This window comes from Lagenorhynchus albirostris, chromosome 12, assembly GCF_949774975.1.
Source record: "Lagenorhynchus albirostris chromosome 12, mLagAlb1.1, whole genome shotgun sequence".
Lineage (NCBI taxonomy): Eukaryota > Metazoa > Chordata > Mammalia > Artiodactyla > Delphinidae > Lagenorhynchus > Lagenorhynchus albirostris.
Genome location: NC_083106.1, coordinates 41,102,430 through 41,119,494, shown reverse-complemented (window position 1 = coordinate 41,119,494; position 17,065 = coordinate 41,102,430). Strand labels below are relative to the sequence as shown.

Genomic DNA, 17,065 nt, shown 5'->3' with positions numbered 1-17,065 from the left:
AAGACTGGAAGGGGCACTATGGAAAAAGACACCAACCAGCTGGAGAGAAGTCCATTTGCCAGAGTGCCTGGAACAGAGCTGGTCGAGCCCACAGGTTGCAGACCTTCCCAGAGCATGTCTGCATGCATTCCCTCTTCATCTTACTAATAAGCATGTGGAAGGAAAAGAGATAATCCAAAGAGATGGGATCCCCAAAGAAAATAAGTCATGCTGTTAGCACTTTGCTCCAGGAAATGATCATGAAAAGGACCAGTCCATGGTGGGATTCTGTATAACTGGTGATGAAAAGGGAGAGGGAAGCAACATGTGAGCCTCCCCTTGTCAACTATTTATTGAAATACTCTTCTCTTTTTTCTAATTTAATTTCTCTCAGTCTTCAAGAGTCAGCTCAAGTTCTGCCTCTTTTAATAAGCCTTCCAAAGCCACCTACATCCATGGGATTCTATCTTTTCTTTATATCCAACATCACCATTTCCTTACCACCACTCATTCCTGAAACTCAGCAGATGTTAGATTGGTTTAATTTGGGGTGTCCTGACAACAAGGCTGGAAAGCTGTGTGATGATGTTAGCCTAGAAAAGTAGCTGAAGGTACAGAAGCTCAGGAGCACACAAAAATGTGAATAAAAAGGTGAAATTAAAGGGGATCAAGGTTACGAATTAAAGCATTAAATTAAAACAGAATTTAAGTAAACAAAACATCTGATAAATAATAGGGAAATATTATGGTGAGAAGTTCTATTTCATTATATATTCTAATCCAGGGATCAGCAAACTAGAGCCTACAGGCCAAATATGGCTGCTGCTTGTCTTTGTAAATAAAGTTTTATTGGAGCACAGCTAGGTCCATTCCTTTATGTATTGCCTACAGATGCTTTCCCACTACTACAGCAGAGTTGAGTTGTGGAAAAGACCTTATTACCAACTCCTGTCCTAACCTATACATAGCTATCTTACCAGCCAAAACTGGCAGCCAAAAATAAAAAAGTCTGATTTTGCACTAGCTTTGTTAACTCTCTACTAAACAGTCTAGGCTTTGTACCACTAAAACTCATACACTGACAACACCAATTATGTGATTCTGAAAGTATATTACATAAAATAAATACAGTATCATGCTGACCGTATATTTGTATCTTCCAGGAAAGCAGTGTTAAAATAAATTTCTAAAACCTTAAAAAAGGAACAATAAAAAGATGGCAAGGACAAATTAGCAGTGCTCTTAGAAATGACCATATAAAATATACCACTAATTATATTATTTTTAAATGAGAATGATATATATGAATTTTCAAGTACCTTAACTATACAAAGTATCTTCTAGCTATTCACTTTTCTACATAATTACAAAGGTAACCATTTATTAGTATCTTTCTCTGATTAATTATTATTTCTCAGACAAAGGTAATATAGATGGTTCTATGTTCTTTGAACACATAGAAGATATATGACTTGAAGTAACAGAATGGACCCAAACTGAATTTTTGACCCTAGGTAAAATAATTTCTCTAAGCTTCAAGTTTCTCAATATTAAATGGAGATTGTATTTATTTTACCCTAGTGACACTGTTATAAGATCAACTTATCACTGACATTTTAAAATGGTGGTATATAAATATTTTTAAAAATATAAAGCACTATAAGATACTAAGCCTTCCTTGTTAGTTGTATCATTTATTTATGGAGAGAACGAGACTAATTTTAAAAGAAACTTCAGTAACTGATCATAATCATCCAAAAAATTGGCTATGATTTTCCACATAGAAAAGGAAATTCTCTAACGCCTCTTTTCATAAACTATTTTAAAAGACATTAAGAGCCATTCGCAATTTTTCTGGAACTATGAACATTCATGGAATGGGACAGTACAATCATTTCAGCAATTTCATGCAATTTCACAGTTCCATTTTATGCCAATGATGCATAATTTAACTATATAACCCATGATGAGTAAGCAATTGTGAGTAATTTTTTAATTTTTTCTATGAAGATTTTCAGGTACTCTTACCCACAGATAAAGTGAGAACAATTCTAGATCCTAATTTTAAAAATGCTACTTAGGTAAAAACAAAAGTGTCTGAAATAGTTCTCACTGTTGACTGCTATGAACTGAACTGTGTCTCCCCCCAACCCCACAAAATTCATATGCTGAAGCCCTAACCCCCAACATGATGTTATATGGAGATAACAGGAGGTAATTAAGCTTAGACAGGTCATGAGAATGGGGTCCTCATGATAGGACTTAGTGCCTTTATAAGAAGAGACACCAGAGTTCTTGCTTCCTCTCTCTGTCTCCACCATGTGAGGACACAGCAAGAAGTTCTACAGTATTCTGCTATGGTCGACAGAGCAAATACATTGGCAATATAAATGTTCCCACTAAAAGCTAACTCATTAGTAATAAAGCATGTTCATTGATAAGTATGTTATATTAGCTTAAAATATTTTAAGTGGACCTCAATTGTTGCATATTATACCAACAGGTTTAACCCTGCTAAGGTAAGGGAATCGTTGAATAAATGATAGTACATTCCCACAATGTAAAACCATGAAACCATTAAAAAGCACATCTCATTTAGGAGGATATTTCAAAGAAAAAGCTTGTAGTATAAGGCAAATACACATGCTACTATATACAATAAGATCCAATCGCATACAGAGAAAACAATGAATGTGCATGTGTGTGCAGATGCATATTTAAAGGTGTATTAAGAAATTAACCAAATTTTAACTGAGGATATTCAGTATTTCTAAGCCTTCTGTAATGAATGCATGTTACTACTATAATCAGAAAACAATAAGCCATTTTCAAAGATTAACATTAACAGTGCTAAAAGAATGAATCAATACTCGAAATGCCTTAGCTGTAGAAAAACATGACAAAGAAAATGAAAACAGAAAGTTAAAGGAACATTAATTCCAACAGATACCCTTCAAATTTCCTTAAAAATCACTGACTGAAATAAAACTGATTTAGAAAAATCATCCTTAAACTTTTTCAAGAATACTGAACATTAATCATTACACTTATAAAAAAGAACATGTATTTTGGAAATGTAAAAAAAATCTAATTACCTAGATAAAGTTTGATAGCTTACTAGCAAATCTTTAATGGTCAATTCCTACTTCATTCATTCTTCCCTTCAACAAAAATTTACTGCACACCTGCTACGTGCCAAGACCTATAATCGGCACAACGGTGAACTGGATGCATATGTGTGGTGTCTATTCTCTTGCAGCTTAGTGGAGACTAGCCTTAAAGAAATATTTACTCAATTTGTCAAAGTGAAATATTGATAAGTCTTACAAAGGAGGAGAAATACAAAATGAGTCTCTGCTGGGGTGGGAGTGAGGATGGTAATGTATGAGTTTTCCCTTATTCTGAGTAAAATGATTCTCTATCTTAACCAGAATCTCTTTTCTAAAAAAGTTTTACCGATGTATAGTTGATTTACAATGTTGTGTTAATTTCTGCTGTATAGCAAAGTGATTCACTTATACATATATTCTTTTTCATATTCTTTTCCATTATGGTTTTATCACAGGATATTTTAACCAGAATCTCTTTTAGTCAAAACGTTAAGGGGAAAGCTATAGAGATGGAATTACAGGCTGAAGGAACGGTATGAGTGAAAGACACATCGATGGGTGAGCACAGGACTCTGTGAAAGGAAAGATGGGCTCTGGAGCTAGAAAAGTGGACATGGTCCACACTGCAGAGATACTCATAGCTGCTGAGCTGGACAAGATCAAGAGGGAGAAGCTACTGAGGAAGAATGAAGAAGACCGAGGACCAGGCCTTGGGCGGGTTTCCGCGGCGGGAGGAGGATGAGGACCCACAGACAGAAGCCACGTGCTGAGAGAGATGAGCAAGAGTGGAAGCAGGGAATCACAGTCCACGGTGTGAGGGACGGGCAGGGCGTCTTGTCAAAAGCTGCACAAAAGTCAAGAAAAAGGAACACTTGAAGCCCCTGCATTCACAATCTCAGAAATAATCTTTGAGGGAGCACATTCAGTAGAGTGGTGAGGGCAGAGCGAGTGGACAAGTGGATACTGAGTAAATGGAGGCGCTCAGCTAGCAGAAAAAAAAACTCCAAGAAATAGTCGGTCAAAGGAAGGAAATACATAGGGACAACTAGGATGACGGCTTAGGGGGTAGCAGCGTACATTCCAGGGAGAGTTGTTTTTTTTTTTTTTAAAGAGGAATTGAAAATGTATCCTAGGGAAGGGCTAATTGTTGCACCAAAGTCATGGAGAAAGTCTGAGGCTAGGATTGCCTGACACAGGCAGAGAGACTGACACTGACTGACAGTAGGGAAAAACTCCTCCCGAGAGAGCAAGGTTAAAGAGGTGGAGAGGGAAGAAGGGCAGCTCCCGTCTGACTGCTGCATGCTCCTCCGTAACAGGGAGATGAGATCACACTCTTAGAGCGCAGAAGCCATCAGCAGCTTCTCTCCACTGGCCACGGATGATGCTCTTCACCTTGGTGAGGCCAGCTTCAGTCAGTCTTCCCAGTACGTCTGTCTCACGACAGACTCAACCACTCAGCAACCATGAGCAGACCCTGTCATCACTGCTCCTCAGGGTGATGTTTTCCTCTATCTCTTGCTTATTCGAAAATTCTGGATATTTGTTCACTTTCCTTTTCTGATCAATGCCAGAGACAGTCAGACAGACCAACAGAAGAGAGAGAGAGAAAAACTCACCCTCAGAGTATATAAGTACTACATGAGGCACAAGACTACTTAACAAAGCAAAAAGGAGCAATCTCAGATTCGACAATTTTTTTTAAAGTTCTGGTACAATTAATCTATGATAAACAATATATAATGGAAAATAGCCTCTTCAATAAATGGTGTTGGGAAAACTGGACAGCTACATGCAAAAATAAATAATCAAACTGGACTACTTTATCACACCATATACAAAAATAAACTCCAAGTGGATGTAAGACTTAAATGTAAGATGTGAAACCAATCACAAAACTCCTAGAATAAAATGTAGTTAGTGTGCTTTTTTTTTTTTTTTTTTCTTTTTGCGGTACACGGGCCTCTCACTGTTGTGGCCTCTCCCGTTGCGGAGCACAGGCTCCAGACGCACAGGCTCAGCGGCCATGGCTCACGGGCCCAGCCACTCCACGGCATGTGGGATCTTCCCGGACCGGGGCACGAACCTGTGTCTCCTGCACCAGCAGGCGGACTCTCAGCCACTGCACCACCAGGGAAGCCCCAAGTTAGTATGCTTTTTGAGATCAGTTTTAACAATATTCTTTTTGGATATGTCTCCTCAGCCAAAGGAAATAAAAATGAAAACAAACAAATGGGACTACATCAAACTTAAAAGCTTTTTGCACAGTGAAGGAAACTCAACCAAACAAAAAGGCAGACTACTGAACAGGAGAAGATATTTGCAAACGATCTATCTGATAAGGGGTTAATATTCAAAATGTACAAATAACTCATACAACTCAATATCAAACAAACAACCCGATTAAAAAATGGAAAGAAGACTTGAATGGACATTTTTCCAAAGAAGACATACAGATGGCCAAGAGACATAGAGAAGATACTCAACATCACTAATCATCAGGAAAAGGCAAATCAAAACCGCAGTGAGATATTACCTAACACCTGTCAGAATGGCTATTATCAAAAAGACAACAAATAACAAGTGCTGATGAGAATGTGAAGAAAAAGGAACCCTTGCGCACTGTTGGTGGAAATGCAGATTGGTGCAGTCACTATGTACCGATGCATAGTGAAAGCAGTAAGAAGGTTCCTCAAAGAATTAAAAATTGAACTACCATGCAATGCAGCGATTCTATTTCTGGGTATTTTTCCAAAGAAGACAAAAACACTAATTCAAAAAGATATATGCACCCCTATGTTCACTGCAGCATTGTTTACAACAGCCAAGATGCCACCTAAGCACCCATCAATATGTGACTGGATAAAGAAGATGTGGTACACCCACATACCCACCCCCACACACACAATGGAATGTTACTCAGCCCTAAAAAATGAAATTAAAAACAATTTTATTTTATATTGGAGTATAGTTAACAATGATGTGTTAGTTACAGGTGTACAGCAAAGTGATTCAGTTATACCCATACAAGTATCCATTCCTTTTCAAATTCTTTTCCCATTTATGTTATTACAGAATATTGAGCCAAGTTCCTTGTGCTATACAGTAGCGCCTTGTTGGTTATCTATTTTAAATATAATACTGTGTACATGTCAATCCCAAACTCCCAATCCATCCCTCCCCTCCCGCATTTTCCCCCTGGTAACCGTAAGTTCGTTCTCTAAGTCTGTGCTTCTGTTTTGTAAATAAGTTCATTTGAAACTTATTTACAAAATGAAATCTTGCCATTTGAGACAACATGGATGGACCTAAAGAGTATCATACTAAATGAAATAAACCAGACAAAGACAAATACCATATCATTTCACACATGTAGAATCTAAAAAAACAAAACAAAGAACAAATAACAAAACAGAAACAGACTCACAGATACAGAGAACAAGCAAGTGGTTGCAGGGTGGGGCAGGGCCGGGGGTGGGGGTGGGGTGAGTGAAATAGGTAAGGGAGGTTAAGAGGTACAAACTCCCAGTTACAAAATAAACAAGTCGTGGGCATGAAATGTACATCATGGGGAATATAGAAAATATTGTAATAACTTTGTATTATGTCAGATGGTAACAGACATCATTTTGTAACATAGAAATACCGAATCACTATATTGTGCACCTGGAACTAATGCAGTGTTGTAGGTCAGTTATACTTCGATTAAAAAAACAGATCTCATACATTTTAAACAAAGGAAGAACTTCCCTGGTGGCGCAGTGGTTAAGACTCTGCGCTCCCAATGTAAGGGGCCCGGGATTCATTCCCTGATCAGGGAACTAGATCACACATGCCACAACTAACAGTTCGCATGCCACAACTAAGGAGACCATGAGCCACAACTAAGGAGACCATGAGCTGCAACTAAGACCTGGCGTGACCAAATAAATAAATATTAAAAAAAAACAGCCCTAAACACAGGAAGAATATGTTTCTATAATTCTGTTTTTATTATTAAGCACTCAAATACAATTAGCAAAAGGTTACTTGGTCCTTAAGCCACCAAAGTTAAAGAATATTGAAAAGAGTCTCTCAAACTTCTCAAAAACAGTGGGTTATTGACCTCTGCCATATAGGGTATGTTCTATCTGTTCTAGAGCAATAACACAGACCAGAGAACTCGGCACCTCAATTTCCATTCAACGGCACTCCCAGACCAGCTTTACAAGTAAATGTTTCACAAATTATTAAATGTAACTGATGAGCTCTAAGTAGCTAACTTAGAGAATCTAATGTTTCTATAAAATGGTTCACTTTTTGGAACCTGATTATTATTAGCATCCTTAAGGGCATGTTAATCAAATGCATTTAAAATGCGTTTTAGAGGTGATGAAATTGCACAAATCCATCCGTATTTTACTATTCTACTGATGATCAATAATAGCATATATTTATGCTACCTAGGTTATAGGATTAATCATTGCAATGTAAGAAAAGTTTACAGAACTGAATTCAAGAACTAGCCTCAAGCAGCTCCATGCTAGCAAAATGAGGTGGAAAAAAGGAAAAAAATAAAATGGGGTCACAAATGACCATTCATCCTGAAGAAAAAAAAACAAGAAGCAAAACCCACAGAACATCATTTAGTGTAAAATAAGTGTCTGAAAGAAAAAAATCCCAAACTCATACAGCACTAAGCATGTGCATGCGTGCACGCGCGCACGCATGCACACACACACACACACTTTTTTCTGAACCATCTGAAGATAAGTTCCAGGTACTTTAGTATATATTTACTAAATACTTTAGTATTTAGTAAATACTTTAGTATATATTTCCTAAGATCAAAGACAATAGCACTATTATACCCAAGAAGTTCAGCCTAATGGAATATTAACTAATATACAGCCTATATTCAGGTTTACCAAATTATTCCAATAATAAAATTTATAGCAGCTTTTCTCTATCAGTGCAGATCCAATCAAGGATCCCACACTGTACTGAGTCTTCAGTCTCCTTTAATCTGAACATTGACATTTTTGAAGAGACCAGGCTGGCTGTCTTGTAGAATACATATGATACAGACTCATAGAATTATGTCAAGTTCCTCTTTGTGGAAATTTTATGTTGTGCTTTCTCAATCCACCTATTGGTGATTAGAGTACTTAATACCACATTATGAGGGCACATTTATCAGTCTTCTTTTCAACTATTACTCTTTCCCAACCTTCTTCCAACCCACTGTTCCTTTTTCATGATGTCCTTCCTACTCAGTTTAAAGAAACGAGAAAAAAATGACAAAACGAATTTAATTTTGTTTTAAAAGGTTTAGTCCCTATGAAAACCCATCCTACCTATATGTGACAAGCCCTCCAAAGGGGCTGCCTGAATAGTAAGAGCTCCCCCTGTGGGCTACCTGTCCAAAGGCCAAGCATGAACTGCTCGTAACTCTGAGGGGATTTTTTAAAGAGGCTGAGAGAACCGTGAAGAAACAAGGCAACTGGCAGCCTAGGTATTTAGAGAGAATTTTAACAGTCTTTTGGAATATGATATGAGATGTAAACCTTTTAACCCATATTCTCACAAAATATTAAGCCACATATTCATTTGCCATTATTAACTATGGAACTGGATCTACCAGGAAGATTCACAGAATATGTGTAGTTCAAGGTGAGTGGAAGGGGAACAGATGCTACCCATATACAGTAGTTTACTCCTAGCAATGAATTACTTCCACGTTTTTCTTCTCTTGGTCCAGTTTCTTTTGTTATAAGTTAGAAAAAAAAGTTTTTTAAACAAAGTCTGTTCTTCATTCATTATGTAATCAAATTAATTCCAACAACAGACTTATGTCCAAATAAAACATTTACGAACCAGTTAACAAAATAAAAAGCTCATCTGGATTTATTTAAGTCAAAGGCACTATAAAACTCTAAAAAGACCTTTGGGTAGTACGGCCCGGCCGCCCGGCCATCGGAGGGCGCAGGGCGCATGCGCTGTGCGGCCGGGGTCGGGGCAGCGCCGTCTGGCTGGTCGGGCAGGGGCCGGAGCTCGGTGCGGGACCGCACGGCCAGCGGGCTGCCGACGGTGGCCTAGGTGGCCGGCCGAGTACTTAGGATTTCACGTATTTTTGCTGAACTTACACACACACACACACACACACACACACACACAAAGACGCTTGGGATGATGGATTAACAAGAACATTGAAATTCTGTGAAAAGTTTCAAATTGGAGCATACTGAATTTTCATCCTAGTCCAGCAGCTCTGCTGCTCACTTAAATACAGATGAATGAAGACCCCATTCGGGAAGACACCTGGCCAGCGGTCCAGAGCTGTTGCAGGCCATGCTGGTGTATCTGCAAGCATGATGAAGAAACAAACATCCCACAAAAAACACCGGACCAGTGTGCGGCCGAGTAAACCTGTTTCCCAGCCCCGGAGGAACATCGTAGGCTGCAGGATTCAGCATGGGTGGAAAGAGGGGAATGGCCCCATCACCCAGTGGAAAGGAACCGTTCTGGACCAGGTGCCTGTAAATCCTCTGTATCTTATAAAATAGGATGGATTTGACTGTATTTATGGACTAGAACTTAATAAAGATGAAAGAGTTTCTGCGCTTGAAGTCCTCCCTAATAGAGTTGCAACATCTCGAATCAGTGATGCACACCTAGCCGACACGATGATTGGCAAAGCAGTGGAGCACATGTTTGAGATGGAGGATGGCTCTAAAGACGAGTGGAGGGGAATGGTCTTAGCACGAGCTAATGAACACATGGTTTTACATCACCTATGAAAAGGATCCTGTCTTCTACATGTACCAGCTCTTCGATGATTATAAAGAAGGTGACCTTCGCATTATGCCCGATTCTAATGATTCACCTCCAGCAGAAAGGGAACCAGGAGAAGTTGTGGACAGCCTGGTAGGCAAACAAGTGGAATATGCCAAAGAAGATGACGCTAAAAGGACTGGCGTGGTCATTCATCAAGTAGAAGCCAAACCATCTATTTCATCAAGTTTGATGATGATTTCCATATTTATGTCTACGACTTGGTGAAAACATCCTAGATGTCATCGTGAACTTTGCCAAATTTGTGGAACTATTAAATGTATAATTTGTAGACATAAAGACTTGATTGCATTCCAGTTTAATGAAAGCTTAAATGTCCCTGTGAACCCACAATCTCTGCCAGCAGAACTGGTTTTGTTCTGAATAGTACAGATTTAGGTGAACACAAAGCATTTTGCGTAAGGAACTCCTTCCTCTTAAAAGAAGCCTATCCGTTTGGAAGGGACTTACAGGCAAGTCCGGTAAAAGTTAAGCTAGTATCACAGTCATTTAAAACTGCAGTAGATCTCATCCACTTTCCCCTTCATGCTTAACACTCTCATTCTGCTGCCACAAGGCAAGCATAGTTTGGTATTTTTGTTATTGCTTTTTTTGAGATATATATGTATCTATATCTACCTACCTATCTATATCTGTGTGTATACATACATAATGTATATGTACATACAAACAGATCTGTGTGTACACACACACGCACTGCATAGGCAGTCCTTTCTTTGTGGGTTGGAGTGGGGCTTACATAATTTTCTCCAGTTTAACAGGAGTGCTGACCCAAGCCATTTGTATTCAGTGTATTTAGTGTATTGCTGCTGTTTATTCAAAATTAAATTTGGGCACAGGAAGCGTATCGGGACATTCAGCTTGTTTGAAAGTCAAGTTCAGAGCACCATTTCAGTCTGGAGGCTTTAAAGTGTAAATTCAAATATAAATCACCTGGGAACATTTAATTACCCACATTAGAATTTTACAAAACAGTTAGAAATCTGGGTAAAAGGCTGCCTTTAATTCTAAGTTTTGTACATTATTTGTTTACATTTTTTTATCATAAATACTTCTTTTTAAGCAAAGCCCAGGTACTTGGTCCACACAGTGTAATGCAGGTGTATTTTGGATGGCACATTTGGTCCATGATTTGTACAAACTAGTAATCTGGATTTTAGCACATGGATTTAAAAGGCAACAGTGTATCAGTGGTTTCTGTGTATTTGGTAAGTTCCTGGAAGAACACAGTGCTTTTATATTAGAAATGTAAGTTTAAGAATGGCGGTGTTGCCTTTTAACAAGTTCTCTGGGATACCTTTATTTTTATTACTATTATTACTGATATATGATTATGGTCATAAGGCTTTTCCCCTCAAAGAATGACTAGACAAGTAACAGCTTGAATTCCTGACACCCCTTGTGGTGCTGTATGTTCTTGCTCATGGCGTGCTGCCGATGTGGATTCATTCCATTTGGTGGGTCCTACCACATCAGGGTCAGTCACCTGCACTGGCTTGTGGGTGTGACTGACAGCAGCCCTTAGCCATTGAATCCTTTCCTGCAAGTTGTCCTTAACTAAAATAGAATGGCAAAAGTGGTTCGTTTAGAAGCAAAACGTCAGTCTATCACTTTGTTTTGGATGGTCCCTGGCAGTTTGAAAGCTAGGAGAAAGATGGTTTGTGAAACCAGTCTTGTGGAGATTGAAAATCTTACCTAAGATTTGGGCAGAAAGCTTAAATGCATATGACTCTCAGCCAAACACCAGGTCTGTGTGACGTCCGTCATGGCTGTTCTTGATGTTAAGAGATTCTGTAGTTTCAAGGCCGCGCTATGCGAGGTTTGTGTGATGCCCATTTTCGCCTTCAGGAAGGCTGTGCCTTGTTGTGCTGGTGGGTGGTAACCTCGCGCATCATGTAAATACAGCACCCCACTTCTCTCCAGCATGCCCAGTGCCTCACCGAGGGCAGCCAGGGGTGAGCTCCTCCATGCAGTGGGTACCCAGGTCTTAGATGTTCCTCCTGTGCTTGAAACAAGTGTCATGCTACAGATCTGTCATCCGTTCTCCCGGTGGCTCTTGTAAGGGTTCCTGCATGTGAATCTCAAGGCTGAGCCGAGCTCCCCGTGCCCAAGTGGACATGTGTGGCCCAGAGAGGGAGTTGTCCAGTGGGCACTGCATGAACAGGACACAGTGACTTCAGACTGAAAAACAAAGTCCTTTGGAGGTATCCTGAGGGTTGGGTCAGTTGAAACATTTCTGGCATTACTTAATGACTTGCATTGTGGTTTTGCTGCAAGTACCTTTAGCAACTTTTAATACCGCGTGATCTCTCTAAATGAATGTGACGTGTGATTTACTATCATCATTATTTTAATCACTGTTCCATTTATTGCCTTTAGGGTTGAAGGAGGGGGAAGGGTTTTTTGTTGTTGTTTTTCCTTTTTTTTTCCCATTCTTTTCTCTTTTGGTGGCTTAAACCACACTTCCTGATGCCGTGACTAACTCTGCTCCCCGGCCGAGGATTTCAGCCTTCGTCTAGGCTCATGTTTCAGATCTGCATGCATTGCTTGCATTTTCCTGGTATCGGAATGTTGGTTCCTTGTTCTAGGAATACAACATTAATTTCTAAAATTATCATGGGACTTGTGACAACACAAGACGTGAAACTCTGTATAAAATGTATTGGCCTTTCTCATTGACCTGCTATAGTATTACTGTGTCGTGTGTGTATGCGTGTGTGATGTCTGGCTGCCATGTAAAGCTTCAAAGGAAAACCTTAAAAGCAGACCATCCTTTTTTGCATGCTCTATTCTAAGTAGAATGTTCAATGTAACTAACTAAAATTGCATGTTAAATATATTTCAGTTTTTTCTTTTCTATCTTTGTTTTTGTTTTCAGTTTCTGTATATTTGCTTAATTGTGCTGTTTTAGTGGTTGTAGGATAAAGATGCACTGGTGAAGCATATGTAGCACCAACAGAAGGTGATTTTCCAGTTGTGTATGTCCTGCAGCATTTGAAGGGACTGTGCATTCTTAAAACAATCACAGTTGCTTCTAAAACAGATTTCATTTCTATTATTGTTTTATGTGCCAAACCCCGAAAGGCATTGGTCTTGAATCTCTGAACGCTGTGGACCCATTAGAAGACTGTTTTGATTGTCACAAATTGTAGTGCCTGAAAACATTCTTCAAGCTGACTGTCTTAAAAAAAAAAAAAGAAAGAAAGTTCTCCAAAGACAAGACAGGAATTATTGTAACAGAAAATAATTACGGTCGAAATGTCTGTGGTTCCTTGGAAATGCTGCGCTTTTTGTATTTTCCATCATTAGTGCAGTTTGAACGAATGTGTATAGTTCAGAGGTCTTCGTGTTCGCATTTTAAAATTAGGTAAATGACCTCATCTTTCAAGCTTGAATTCATTTTTAATTTTATTTTATACAATGTGTAGACAGTTCCCTGTTCTCTGCATTTAGAAGTATAAACAATATAAATCTGTTAATGCTGTAAGTAATTTTTATAATTATGATGTAACTCTATCCTATCCTTAAAACATTTAAAACAAACCCTTTATGTGCAAAAATAAATAAATAAAAATTTAAAAAAATAAATAAAAAGACCTTTGAAATCCAATTGCTTTGGGAAAGAATTACCTTTAAAGATATGTTTGTTCTATGCATTTCTATAATGATTGTTAGAAGAATCTTTTTAAAAATATAAAGTCTAATAACATTGGAGGTATTTTCCTTGATGGTAATAGAGAATACATCTGTTTCTCCAAGAAAAATTTAACTTGACTTTTGAAATAGCAAACAGAAGTCTTATTATAAGGCTTATTATTTAAGGTCCATGCAATGGGATCTGTGCTACCAAACCTTAACCAAAAAAAAACAACAAAAAAATCAATCAACAAATTTTGAGTGAATGCCTTACTATGTTCTCAGCACTTTTTTAATATGCATTATGATAACGAAAAGTATACATGTTCGTACTTAATCTTACTTAAATAGAACTGCTTAACACACACACATACTTAACGGCAGACAATTTTAGATAATACACGTAAAGTGTCAAGCTGTTGAGTACAGAATACTGTATATATAGCATGAGAGGTTTTCAGTAGAGGAACTGGATGAAGACTGCAGTAAACAGAAAGGCTTGAAAGGACAAAGGCCGGTGGAGAGAACTGTGAAGAAAGCAACCTGAGTTAAGGCACAAGACAGGAATGGTTTTGGCGGGTGGCTGGTATGGTCAGATAATCCTGAACAGAGAGACGCGTGAGTGCCAGGGAAAGCCAGATAGAGTCAAAAAGTTCCTGGTGATGTGTTTTGTCCCTGCAATTTACCTGGGAAATGAGTCTCTCTAAGAATTTTAGAGATTTAGAATCTACACATATTTTTCGGTCTGTATGCTCACAGTGGTGCTGGACAATGATTCTAAGACATACATTTCTTTTCCCCCACATTTAAACATCTCGTAAGTTGAGAAGAATCTTATAATCAATTGTGTATCACAGATGGACAGCATTTTTTCCCTCTAAGTGGTACATAAAACAATGATGCATCTTAAAAATCAACCACCACCACGAATCAAGAGTGTTATGAAGTCATTAGAACCAAACGAATGAGTAAAGGCTTTTATGTTTAAAGTAGAACATAATCAATTCTCAATTCCACAAAAAATTGTCTGAACCTCTTGCTCACAAGGAACAGAAGAAACCTGAGGGTCTACAGTAGGAAGGCGCAGGAACAAGTCTAAATTGACTTTCTTAACACAGAAAGTGAAGATGAGTCCAAGCCAGAGAGACCAGAGGATATAAGGCAAATGCAGAAATAGTAAATTATTCGTCAGAGTCCAAGCTATAAAACCTAAACGCTGAGAGAGAGAAATGCCATTGAAAAGCAAGTTGAATTGTCCAGCAGAGTCCTAGAAAACACGGGTAAAACCAGGGGCTGATGATAAAGAGGTTGTTTCCAAGTTTGTCAAGAGCAGTTGAGCCCTCAGGTCATCACTTGTACCAAGCAGACAGTTAACCCTCCTCTATGCTGGTAAAAAAACAGAAGAGAAGTGAATGGGGAAAATGAGCTGGAGCAGTTCCAGCCTGGGGAACCAGAGGAGGGCAGGTGATAAGGCATGAAACTAAGAGCAGAGAATTCAGTGAGAGCCACGGACTGGGAGACGATATTTGCAAAAGACATCTGATAAAGAATTGCTATCCAAAATATACAAAGAACTCTTAAAACTCAACAATAAGAAAATGAATAACCTGATTAAAAAATGGGCAAAAGATCTGGACACCTCACCAAAGAAGATATGCAGTAGTAAATAAGCATATAAAAAGATGCTCAACATCACATGTCATTAGGGAATTGAAAATTAAACAGTGAGTTACCACTATACACCGGTTAGAATGTCCACACTCCAGAACACGGGCAACATCAGATCCTGATGAAGAAGTGGAGCAACAGGAACGCTCATTCACTGCTGGCAGGAATGCCTTTCAAAGTGGCTGCACCATTTTGCAGTTGAGCAGTTTCTGACAAAACTAAATGCTCTCTTACCATATGATCTGGCAACCTTGCTATTTGGTGTTTACCCAAATAAGTTGAAAACTTATGTCCACATAAAAACTAGCACATGTATGTTTTATAGGAGCTTTATTCATAATTGCCCAAACTTGGAAGCAACCAAGTTATCCTTCAGTAGATGAATGCATAAGTAAACTGTGGTATCTCCAGACAATGGGATATTATTCAGCACTAAAAGGAAATGAGCTATCAAACGATGAAAAGACGTGGAAGAAATTTAAATGCATATTATTAAGTAAAAGAAGCCAATTGAAAAGGATACATACTGTATGTATATGACATTCTGGAAAAGACAAAGCTATGGAGACAGTAAAAAGATCAGTGGTTGCCAAAAAGGAGGGAGGGATGAAAAGGCAGGGCACAGAGGATCTTTAAGTCGGTGAAAGTGTTCTGTATGATACTATAAGAGTAGACACATGTCACTACACAGTTGTCAAAATCTATAGAATATACAGCACTAAGAGTGAACCTTAATGTAAACTATGTATTTGGGGTGTTTATGTGTCAATGTAGGCTCATCAGTTAGCAAATGTATCCATCTAGCGCAGGATGTTGATAGTGGGGAAGGCTGTGTCCATTAGGGGAGAAGGGTATGTGGGAATTCTGTACTTTCTGCTCAATTTTTCTGTGACTCTAAAATTGCTCTAAAATATAGCCTATTAATAAAAACTGCAGCCTGTACAGTGAGTCCCCATTCCCCTTCCCTCCCTAGATGCCAAATGCCAGGAGTCAGGCTTATTAACAGGCCCCTGGCAGCAGACTAAAGAACCCTCTGGAGGAAGTGAACCACTCAAAGCAAAAAACCTAATCATAACGACATTTGGGTGTGTGTGCTCAATTAAAAAAATCATCTGAGGGGCTTCCAGTTTCTATGCAGGATGTAGAAAGATGGAAAGAGCAATGCTCCTCAGTAACAACTAAAAATACCAAACAACCTACAAAATCATAAGTTTTCTTGAACCTATCAAAGAGCTGAAATCACAACACTCCTCCTGGCTTTAAATCTAAGACAAGCCTCCCAGGACACACAGGACACAAATTTACGGCAGAGCACAGACGTAAGATGAGGCTCTCATACAAGTGAGTAAGAAGAATTCAGCTAAAATTTATAACAAGCTGTTAAAAGTAGAGCATGGGTTTAGCTAAACCACTCCACAACATTGCTGCCTCAGCATGCATTTTGTGTGGCCAATCGGCCTGCAGGGCCTTGAACTGATACTATCCTCTCCAGCTAGCATGTATGCCCTAGAAAACAGCCCACGGGCTCATAAGTAAATGGAAGTTCCTGATGGGACTTCCCCAGCTGCCCTGGTGATTGTCAGTCTCCCCCACCTCCCAGGGTCTTCCTCTTGTGCCCCTTGGATAAAAACAGGCCCAGGAGAAGCTTACCAACCACCTCCCCCTCCTTTTTGGTTTGAATTGACCAATCTGGCCTTAGCCTGGGACCCCCCAAAGTACTCCCCCTGGATCCACCCCGATCGCTGCCTACACCCTGCCTTAACTTCCCTCATGGCCCCTTAAGGTGTGCCGTGTACCTCCTCCAGGACCTGTAAAGTAATCAATTCGATTTCAATTCTCTT

General features: G+C 39.0%; 1 protein-coding gene and 1 pseudogene across 1 annotated transcript in view; one reads left to right on the top strand and one right to left on the bottom strand.

The window, feature by feature from the left end:
• Nucleotides 1-17,065, bottom strand: part of FAM184A (family with sequence similarity 184 member A) — a 120,269-nt gene that overhangs the window by 65,425 nt on the left and 37,779 nt on the right. The gene's annotated exons all lie outside the window — the stretch shown is intronic.
• LOC132530583 (spindlin-1-like) lies at nucleotides 9,362-10,138 on the top strand (annotated as a pseudogene).